This window comes from Octopus bimaculoides, chromosome 12 (genome assembly GCF_046866305.1).
Source record: "Octopus bimaculoides isolate indiv1 chromosome 12, ASM4686630v1, whole genome shotgun sequence".
In the NCBI taxonomy this organism is placed as follows: Eukaryota; Metazoa; Mollusca; class Cephalopoda; order Octopoda; family Octopodidae; genus Octopus; species Octopus bimaculoides.
Genome location: NC_142939.1, coordinates 21,882,459 through 21,893,625, shown reverse-complemented (window position 1 = coordinate 21,893,625; position 11,167 = coordinate 21,882,459). Strand labels below are relative to the sequence as shown.

The following is an 11,167-nucleotide window of genomic DNA, read 5'->3' as shown; positions in this document are numbered from 1 at the left end:
TTTTTTTTTTTTTTTTTTTTTTTCCTTCCTTCCCCCTCCCAAAAAGAAAAGCTCTACATTGTATTTGTCCCATCTTCGTTGAGCCCTGTGTGGCTAATAAAAGAAATGTATCTATCTATCTATAAACCTACCTATCTATTTATCTATATACCTACCTATCTATCTATATACCTACTTATTTATCTATATACCTACCTATCTATATACCTACTTATCTATCTATATATCTACCTATCTATATACGTATCTGCCTATATACTTATCTATCTATCTATCTATCTATCTATATATCTATCTATATATCTATCTATCTATCTAACTACCTTTATACCTATCTATCTAGCTAGCTATCTATCTACCTACCTACCTTTCTATCTATCTATCTATCTATCTATCTATCTATCTATCTATCTATCTACCTACCTATCAATGAATAGGCAATGTGGTTTTTAAACTATTTGAAAATGAATGTATAGCATTTAGATAGGAGCATTACCCCCACGGGTACATGACAGTATGATTAGCAGAATAACAACTTTACATAACTCGGTGTATGCGTGTGTATGTGGCTTGGCTTGTCAGTAGCGCGTAAATAATAGGAAAGAATAGGAGTAATAGCAAAGCTTTAAGATTAATGGTGGAAATAGATATAAGGGTTAGTAAAAGAGGGATACACACAGGGAGCAATAAATAGGTAGAGAGGTAGACCAATAGGTAGACAGATTGGGATTAGAAGAGAGAAAATGACGCATAGAGCGGGAATATTAGTGTAAGCAGGAAAATGAGAGAAAGTGATATAGTAAGAGATGGAGCATCGTAAAGAGCGATAGGTAGGTAGATCGTTAGAGACTGAGGAGAGAGGGTGGGGTCTGAAGGGGGTAATGCAACAGATAATAGGGGTGAGTGCAACAGATAGAGAGATAAAGGGAAAGGGAGATATTGAAATGGTTGGCATGTGAGGCGAAAGAAAAACTAGAGGGGAAGTGATTGGAAAGAGACACTAAACAAATTGAGGGAAGGGAAAAGATTTAAGGTATGACTAGAGACATTGACAAAGAATGAAAAGAAAGAAAGTTTGAGAGAGGAAAAGAAGAGAGAAGAAAGCAAAGAATGGAAAATGAGAGAGAGAAAGAGGAGGGGGATAAACGAAATAGAAAAAAAGAAAAAAAGGAAATTAGAAACCATCGAACGAAAGAAAAGGGGTAAACAAAAATGAAATGAAAAGAGAGAGAGAGAGAGAAAGGGAAAAGGAAAAAGAGTAGAATTGAAGAATTAAGGTTGACAATGAAAAGAAAGCAAGAAAGAATAAAAGAAATGAATGAATGAATGAATGTATTATGGAAGAAAAGAAAAGTAAAAAAAAAAAAAAAAAAATTCCTGAAATTTAAGCAGAAAATGTAGTTTGATATTTCATGTTGTCGAGTCGATCACAAACCTCTCGATTCCTACTGTTGAATATAGGAAGTTCACTTCTTTCGAAAGGAAGCCCAGTCGCTCACTCTATCTCAATCATCACATTCTCACTCGCTCCTCCTAGTGACTCTCCTTCTCTTTCTCTCTTCACTCAGTTGCTTGGTTTTGTTTTCATCACTCATTCATCACTTCACTCCTTGTCTTAGTCTGTCTTTCTATATACATCATACACACATCTTACTCCTTTGCTTTCGCTTTCCTTCTCTCCGATTCCTATCAATCTGTCGCTTCTTAGTGCTTCCATTTTTTCCTTTCGTTTTCCTATTTATCTCTCTATCTCTCTGTTTAGTTATCTAATCTATCTATCTATCTATCTATCTATCTATCTATCTATCTATCTATCTTTTTATCTATCTGTCTACGTATCTATCTTTCTAACTGTTTCTATTCCCACTCATTCATAGTCTTTCAGTCTTTCTTCTTTCTCTGTCAATCTGTCTTTACTTTTTTTCCCTTCTATCTCTTCATCTTTCTCTATCATTTGACAGTCAGTGTGTGACTATATATATATATATATATATATATATATATATATATATATATATATATATATATATATACATCACTTTCGCGTCTCTCCTCTCTTTATTGGACTCTTTCTCTTTCTATTCATCTATTTTCCCTCCATCTCCTGACAGCCCTTAGAAATATATACACAAATATAAATATATATACCTGACGTTCGTCCACCAACAATGGATTTTACCGAAAGAGGACAGTTGTAGCTTTACAGAGCTGCAAGGGGAAACACGTTTGCAGAATCAAGGTAAATGGGACTTATTATCATTTATGTTTTCTGTCATACATACATACATATATACATGTATATATATATATATATAATACAGACATGTATACACACACGTATGTATATGTGTGTATGTATGTGCTTGTGTACATGTTTATGTCACTGTAGGATGACAAAGAGAAAGAGACGGAGAGACAGCAGTAAATGTGAGAAAAGAATTTGATATATATATATATATATATATGTATATATATATATATATATATATGTATGTGTGTGTGTGTGTGTGTGTATATATACAAACATGCACACACACATACATACGTGCATACATGTGTGTGTAAAACGTTCGTGTTTACAAATGAGTGAAAACAGTGCTTAATTAAAATAAAAATAGTGTCTTTGTCATATGTAGTTGAAGATGAATGAAGCTTGTTGAATGGGAACCCTGAGTTTCACGTTGCCGACAATTCACACGAGTGCAAGAAGACTATCATGAACACACACACACACACACACACACACACACACACATTCTCTCTCTTTCTCTCTCTCTCTCACACACACACACGTCAAACATAATCTTTTAGTGTGTGAAAGAAGTGTTTGAATGTTTAAATTTACTGAGTGTATACAATTTTCTGTAAAAAAAATAGTGTGTCAACATATATACACACACCCAAACGCACACATATGTGCTTGTATATAATTTTATATATTTAAATTCGCGTATGTATATGTACTTCAAGAATTCTTGTGCCAGTATGTTGCAGCTGTATGTGTCTTCAGACGGTTGCTGTTATCACAATTAGCCCCCGAACCTAGGATACTATCAGGCTGTTATTGTTATCTATGTAGCCTCGTCCTCTAATGATCACAATAAGCGGCTTCCATTATATATAATACGTGTGTGTGTGAGAGAGAGAGAGAGAGAGAGAGAGAGCGAGAAAATAAGTGGGAGTGAGTAGTGTGTGTGTGTGTGATAGAGAGAGAGAGAGAAAGGGTAAGCAGTATATGCGTGTGAGGAGAGATTAAGCAGTGTACGTGAGAGAGACAGACAGACAGAGAAAGGGAGAGAGAGAGTGGAGTGTATGCGTGTGTGCAAGAGGGTGTGCTTGCGTATACTCACGATGTGTATGTTTGCATTAGGCGTTTGGTCTTTTAATTCCCTGTAAGGTGCGTGTGTGTGCTCGCGCGTGCGTGCGTGCACGTGTGAGTGTGTTTATATGTATGTATGCGTGTAACTATGCATGTGTCTGTATTCATTTGTTTAAATATCTTCAGCTTTCTGTTAAGGTATGTGCGTGTATGCATCGAAAAATAATGTAAATATGCGTATCTAAATGTTTTAGAAACAGGTTTGTGTATGTAGAAAGTTGATGTATATATATATATATATATATATATATATATATATATCCATGCGTTTTGTTCTTCTTTCAGCAAGGTGTTTGTATTTGCACAGCTCATGGTTTTATTCTTATAATCTGTGTATAAATATTTGCAAACCTGCAAACCATGCAAACCATGCAAACGTACATTACATCCTTGTATACTTACACACGAGTATGTTAGAGGTGTACAATATACTACTGTATATCTCATATAATCTCTCTCCTCCTCTGTTTATCTATCTATCTATCTATCTATCAATCTTTCTGTCTATCACTCTACATATCTATCTTGCTATATATATATATATATATATATATAAACAATATATGAGTATATGCATATATATGTACATGTATGTATATACGTTCATCTACATGTACATATAGATATATACACATACACATACACGTGTGTGTGTAGGCATGTGTGTATTCTGTGGCGATTTCTGATGCTTAAGCCATCGCATTCAGTGTCCAAAACCTAAATCTATATAACTGAGATAGACGTATATATATAACATGTGTGTGTGCGCGCGTGTACATATGTACACAGTCTCACCAGCTGTCTCTAATAAAAATGATAGATTCATATTAAAATTTGATTTGCTATTTCCATCATCTCTCTCTCTCTCTCTCTCTCTATATATATATATATATATATATATATATATATATATATATATATATATATATATATATATTATGCATAAATTGTGTCTTGAATTCATGAAAACTCCACTAAATGATACACGAATAGAAATATATATATATATATATATATATATATATATATATATATATATATATATATATATATATATATATATATATATATATATATATATATATATATATATATATATATATATATATATATATATATATATATATATATATATATATATATATATATATATATAATATACTTATACACGCGTTTGCTATGTATAGATATATGTGTATATATATATATATGTATATACATTCTGTGTAATGCATATATGTGTAATACACACATATATCTACACATAGCATGTGTCGATGTATATGGCGCATGTTTGGATATACAGGGTATGCACGCGCGCATCTCTATACCAACAAGAAAACAGAAGTCAACACAGTTTATATATATTTCATTAATCGGCGGAAGCTACAAAGTGACTTAAGGACCGGCAATTTCGTGCATTAGCGCTTACCAACACACACACACACACACATATATATATATATATATATATATATATAGGCTCATATGCATATAGACACATACATATATATTCACGCATGCATACATTCATATATACATACATACATACACACATGCACGCACACACACACATACACACGCACAACCTAAAAAAAACCCTGCATTGGCTGTTCAAAATATCCTGCAATATTCATTAAGGCTCTGTATTCAGTAAGTTCAAACCGCACCAAGGTCAGCTTTGCTGCCATCCTTTCCGGATCGATAAATAAAGTAACAATCGATCAGTCCATTACTGGGGCGATTCTTCTATTTGTCTATCTTTGCTCCGTTTTTCTCTCTGGAAAAAAAAAAATCAGCTTTGTTCAGGCATGGAGAGGAAGAAATAGATAGATGCGGTTCGCCAGTTTTACAAGGCCCTAAACACGCCGTATGTCTTAGGTAATTGCACTCATACGGGCCCATGAGGAATTGTGGACTATTGTGTGCGTGTGTGTGTGTACATACAGACAAGCATGGACTAGTGCTTAAGAAGTTTATTTTTCGACTTCAAAATCCCGGGCTCTTCAGTTCCCGCTACGAGGTGCTTAGACAAGTACACCCAAGTCGAGGTAAGTATTTGTGAATGGAATTCACAGATACTAGACGGAAACTTTGGAAGCTCATCGAAGGAGCAGCTGTTTCACACATTTGATATACTGATTCAACCTTAGAATTTACGTTAATGATTAACAAGTTACTGTGAAGATAGCTTAATCGCTTACAGTATATTATTCAAAGTGTGTGTATGTGCGCGCGTTTGTGTGTGAGCGTGTGTACATGTTTAAGTTGTCAGATCGTCGGAATGAATGCCCTGCAGTGTTTCTTAAGAACTATTCTTGTTCTGAGTCCAATTATGGCCTTGATCTACTTTGCCTTTCATCTTGTCGGAGTCAAAAAAAAAAAAAATAAATAAAATACCTGTAAGGTATTGGATTCGATGTAATCAACTTTCCCCTGCCCCTAAAATAAACTGGTCTTGTGCCAAAATTTAAAACAATAGAATCGTCAGTGCCGCGGGAAATCAAAAAAATTAATAAATAAATAAATAAATAAAATAAAATGCTAATTGACATTTCTTCCGATTGTACTTCCTCAGTTCAAACCCTGCCGAAAACAACTTTACATTTCATCCTTTCGATAGCCATAAAAAATAAGTACTTTGTGCCAATTTAGAATTGTTATTAGTGTTAAAGCAGCGGTTTAGCTGAATTGTTATCTCGTTGAATACAACGCTTTGTGACATTTCCGCCGAGGTCGATTTTGCCTTTCATGATTTCACGGTCGATAAAATAGGTACCAGCTGAGCACTGAGATTGTTGTAATCGATTTTCTCCTTTGCCTAAAATTGTTGACTTTGTGCCAAAATTTAGAAAAGAATTATTACTATTTATTATTCACCTCGTGTTAAGGTGGCGAGCTGGCGGAAACTTTAACACGCCGAGCAAAATGCTAAACGGTATTTCGTCCGTCTTTTAAGTTCTGAGCTCAAATTCCGCTAAGTTCGATTTTACCTTTCGTCCTTTCGGGATCGATGAAATAAATCCTAGACAAATACTGGGGTCGATGTAATCGATTTCCCTTCCTTTCCAAAACTGCTGACTCTGTGCCAAAATTTGAAACCATTGTTCACACCGTGTTAGACATTGTAACAGTAGAAATGTCCAGCTAAATTCTTTGCAGTATTTGATTTGGTTCCTCAATGTTTTGAGTCCCATTTGTTTTGAGTTTCATTTGTCTGTCATTCATCTACAACAGGGGTTCTCAAACAGTCTTTGCCTATGGACCCCTTTGATTATTATTTTATTCTGGTGGACTCCCATAGCCATTCAATGTTTAAAAACTAGTTTTATAGAAACTTCTTTCAAAATTCTTATTTTGTTTTTCACATATTAACTTGTATAGGTTAGACCAGTGGTTTTCAAACAGGGGGTCCGTAGACAGCAAATACTTTTTATGGGCAATTTGATTTTATATATGGTTTTTAATCGAAATCTTTTAATTGACAATAAACCTATTTGTTAAATACTGTTAAATAAACAAATACTGTTAAATAAACAAATGTAAAAATATATGTTATTTTAAGCAAATATTTATGTAAAAATTTCATAAGCGTTTATAAGGGGGTCCCTAAGGTAAAGCGTGAAATATAAAGGGGTCCGCAAGTCAAAATGTTTGAAAACCCCTGGGTTAGACTGTGTAAAATATTAGGGAAAGGAACCTGTCTGTTTCTTGTAATACATTCCAATACATACATCTAAAACAAAATGTTTTCAAGAGCCCTTAAAATACTATCCTGGATCCCCAATTTACTATTTTGTGGCATGGGCCCACAAAATCTTATATGGACACTCAGGGGCCATAAGGACTCCAGTTGAGAACCACTGATGTGCAGTATATAAGTATAAAGTATATTACGAACAGAAAATCACCTGTAATATACCAGGGTAAGTCACTTCAGTCAATTATACCTCTACCTAGTGACACATTGGTTTCAAATTTTGGCACAAGGCCAGCAATTTCGAGGGAGCGGGAATCGATTACCTCGACCTTAGTGTTCAACTGGTACTTATTTCATCGACCCCGAAATGATGAAAAGCAAAGTCAACAACGGTGGAATTTGAACACAACGTAAAGACGGACCAAATGCCGCCAAACATATTACCCGGCGCGGTAACGATTCTGCCATCTCACCACCTTATATATTCAGTGACACATTAAGATATAGACACACTGGGTAATCATCCTGATTGTCACCCTCGGACCTTACGGGTGGAGGGGTCCAAATATCAATCTATGTATATCGTGGCTTGCTGTCAATGCGTCCCAGTCCATTGCATGGCCCGTGGGCCTACAATATTGTTAAGACTGCCTTGTTTCCGTCTCCTCTACAATCGATTTTATCGGACTTTGATGTTTAATACGATGAAATCCTTATCGTCACCGTTATGTTGCCGAAGACTAGTTCTTTGGATTCTCTGCTTGTGCTATAAAATAGGCGTAGGAGTGGGTGTGTGGTAAGTAGCTTGCTTACCAACCACATGGTTCCGGGTTCACTCCCACTGCGTGGCACCTTGGGCAAGTGTCTTCTACTATAGCCTCGGGCCGACCAAAGCCTTGTGAGTGGATTTGGTAGACGGAAACTGAAAGAAGCCCGTCGTATATATGTGTGTATATATATATATATATATATATATATATATATATATATATATATATATATATGTATGTATGTATGTGTATGTGTGTGTATATGTTTGTGTGTCTGTGTTTGTCCCTCCAACATCGTTTGACAACCGATGCTGGTGTGTTTACGTCCCCGTAATTTGGCGGTTCGGCTAAAGACCTATAGAATAAGTACTAGGCTTACAAAGAATAAGTCCTGGGGTCGATTAGCTCGACTAAAAAAAAAAAGTCAGTGCTCCAGCATGGCCACAGTCAAATGACTGAAACAAGTAAAAGAGTAAAAGGGTAATTAAGTCTCTCATTCCACCCACACCTCATAAAAAAAAATCACTTCTATTTATTTATTTATTTGTGTATTTTTATATTTTCCTGTCCGGAATATGAAGATGTTGTGAAGAACAGTTATTTACCAGCTGCTACAAATCGATAAGTAAATGTGGTTGTGATTGAATGAGAGAGAGAGAAAGAGGTGGGGGGGAAGAGAATATGCCATATGAATTGCCGAATTCCTCTATAAAGATATATAAAATAGGGTGTGGAATGGCCCATTGGTTGCGAATTCGTGTCTTGTTGCAGGACTCATTCCTTCCCCTGGGTCTGTTATTAAAACTCTATTTCCTCTGAAGGAGAATTTTAAAATAATAATTTTTATTTTGTTTCTGTTTTCTTCTTAAATTCTATCTAGGCTTGAACAAACAATAGATGTTTATTTTTAAATTACGTTTTGATGGAAATACACTTAATATTCATAAAGAATCAACCAGTCCATGCCTACCTACCTACTTACGTACATACATATACCTACATACGTACACACATACATGTGTGTGTGTGAATGTATGTGTGTATGTCTGTGTACGTATACACGTTTCAAGTACGCCCGTATGTGTGTGTGTGTATATATATATATGAATAGATATATATGCATACACACACATATTTATAATCTCTCTCTATATATATATATATATATATATATATGTGCATATATATATATATATATATGCATATATATATATAAGCATATATATATATGCATATATATGTATAAGCATATATATATATATGCATATATATATATATATATATATATATATATATATATATATATATATATGCTTATATATACATACAGAGAGAGAGGGGGGTGAGCGAGTGATACGCGTACTTTAAAAATGCTATCATGAATGGCATATGATATGGTCCTGGTGACATAGTTAAAGATAGCTGTAATATATATATATATATATATATATATATATATATATATATATATATATACGCTGTGTTTGTGTTAGTATCGCTCTCCGTTATTCTACAAGCACCATTTTACAAGACATAAATATTAATATCATTCAATATTCTGCAAACACTATTTTGTAAGGCACGGACGGAATAAATAAATAAATAAATAATCTAGATTTAATTTCCCATTCATCGGTAGCAACATTGGCACCACCACCACCACCATCACCATCAACCCGTACGTCCTAACGCAATTTGCTTGTAATTCTTCTTTCCTTGTAGTCTGCTTGTCTGTTCTATGCCGTATCGTTTCCTGTTGAAGAATGTAGTATGAACTGAATACTAGATATTCCAATATTGTCACAGTTCCAGCACTGAAAAGACTGCAACAACGCCACACTATAGCAATGTAAAAATATAGACTGCAACCAGGAATGCAACCACCTCCACCACCACTACTACCATTATCGTTATGGTTCTATTACAGCACTAGAATTCGGCTGCTACACTATCGCTACACTGCCAAGCTGTAATCAGTATCGCCATATTTCCATGCAATAATCAATAGTACCGCTTTACACTTCAACGAATAACAGTGCATGCAACACTTCTACATTAAAACTACACTGCCACGTGAGGAACAAGGCTACCTTGCTTCTGCAAACGATAGTTTAACACTGTGATACGTGTATACCGTCACATAAAAATCAAAGTCTATCTTGTTTCTGCAAGCGACAAAGCTAGCACTGTGATATTTCTACACTGGAACTACACTGCCATATGTTAATTACACTGTGATATTTCTACACTGGAACTACACTGCTATATATTAATTACACTGTGATATTTCTACACTGGAACTACACTGCCATATATTAATTAACACTTCGTATATTTCTAGAACATCATAATACATCGCTGTAACACTTCTGTGCCGAAAACTCACAGTAATTGGCGAAGGTAAAGAATACGAACACTCGGTTTTTAGGGTTAGGGTTAGGGTTTAGGCTTACGCCGAAAACGGGTGGTGTGCGTATTCTTTACCTCCACCACAGTGATAAACATCGACGTACACACGTAGCATCACTCATGTACTAAATCCGGTCAAACTAAAGCATCTGACACGAGCAAAAAAAAAAAAAAAAGAGCAATAGGTGTATACAACATGTAGTAAACGAATATGAAGCAAAAAATGCGCGTTGGCGAACGGGGGGGGAGACGACTCGGAAAATTCACACGATCAATCTCACAGGATCGGAAAACTCAACGTTAACACCCGGTCACAATGGTTCCGGGTTCATTCCCACTGCGTGGCACCTTGGGCAAGTGTCTTCTACTATAGCCTCGGGCAGACCAAAGCCTTGTGAGTGGATTTGGTAGACGGAAACTGAAAGAAGCCCGTCGTATATATATATATGTGTGTGTGTGTGTGTGTGTTTGTATCTGTGTTTGTCCCCCCAACATCGCTTGACAACCGATGGTGGTGTGTTTACGCCTCCGTAACTTAGCGGTTCGGCAAAACAGATCGATAGAATAAGTACTAGGCTTCCAAAGAATAAGTCCTGGGGTCGATTTGCTCGACTAAAAGGCGGTGCTCCAGCATGGCCGCAGTCAAATGACTGAAACAAGTAAAAAAAAAATAGTAAATAGTGTACTAGGTGTAAAATAATGTGTAGTAAACGAATAACAAGAAAAAATTTTTTCACTGACCGACGGGGAAGTGGTGAGAGGACTCGGAACATTCCCGATGTGAATTTTCCGAGCCCTCTCCCCGTTCGCCAGCGCGCATTTTTTTTTTTTCATATTCGTTTACCACATGTTGTTGTACACCATACTGCACTATTTTCTTTTTCTTTTTGCTCGGGTCAAACGCCCTAA

The 11,167-nt window shown here is 35.5% G+C and overlaps 1 protein-coding gene across 2 annotated transcripts in view; it reads left to right on the top strand.

The window, feature by feature from the left end:
* The first annotated feature begins 557 nt into the window (after positions 1-557).
* Positions 558-11,167, top strand: part of LOC149133050 (uncharacterized) — a 154,550-nt gene continuing 143,940 nt past the window's right edge. The window contains exon 1 of one of the 2 annotated variants that reach the window (XM_089360869.1): positions 558-2,239. The gene's annotated coding sequence lies outside the window, so the exon portion shown is untranslated. The remainder of the gene's footprint in view (positions 2,240-11,167) is intronic. The other variant, XM_089360868.1, reaches the window with a different exon arrangement.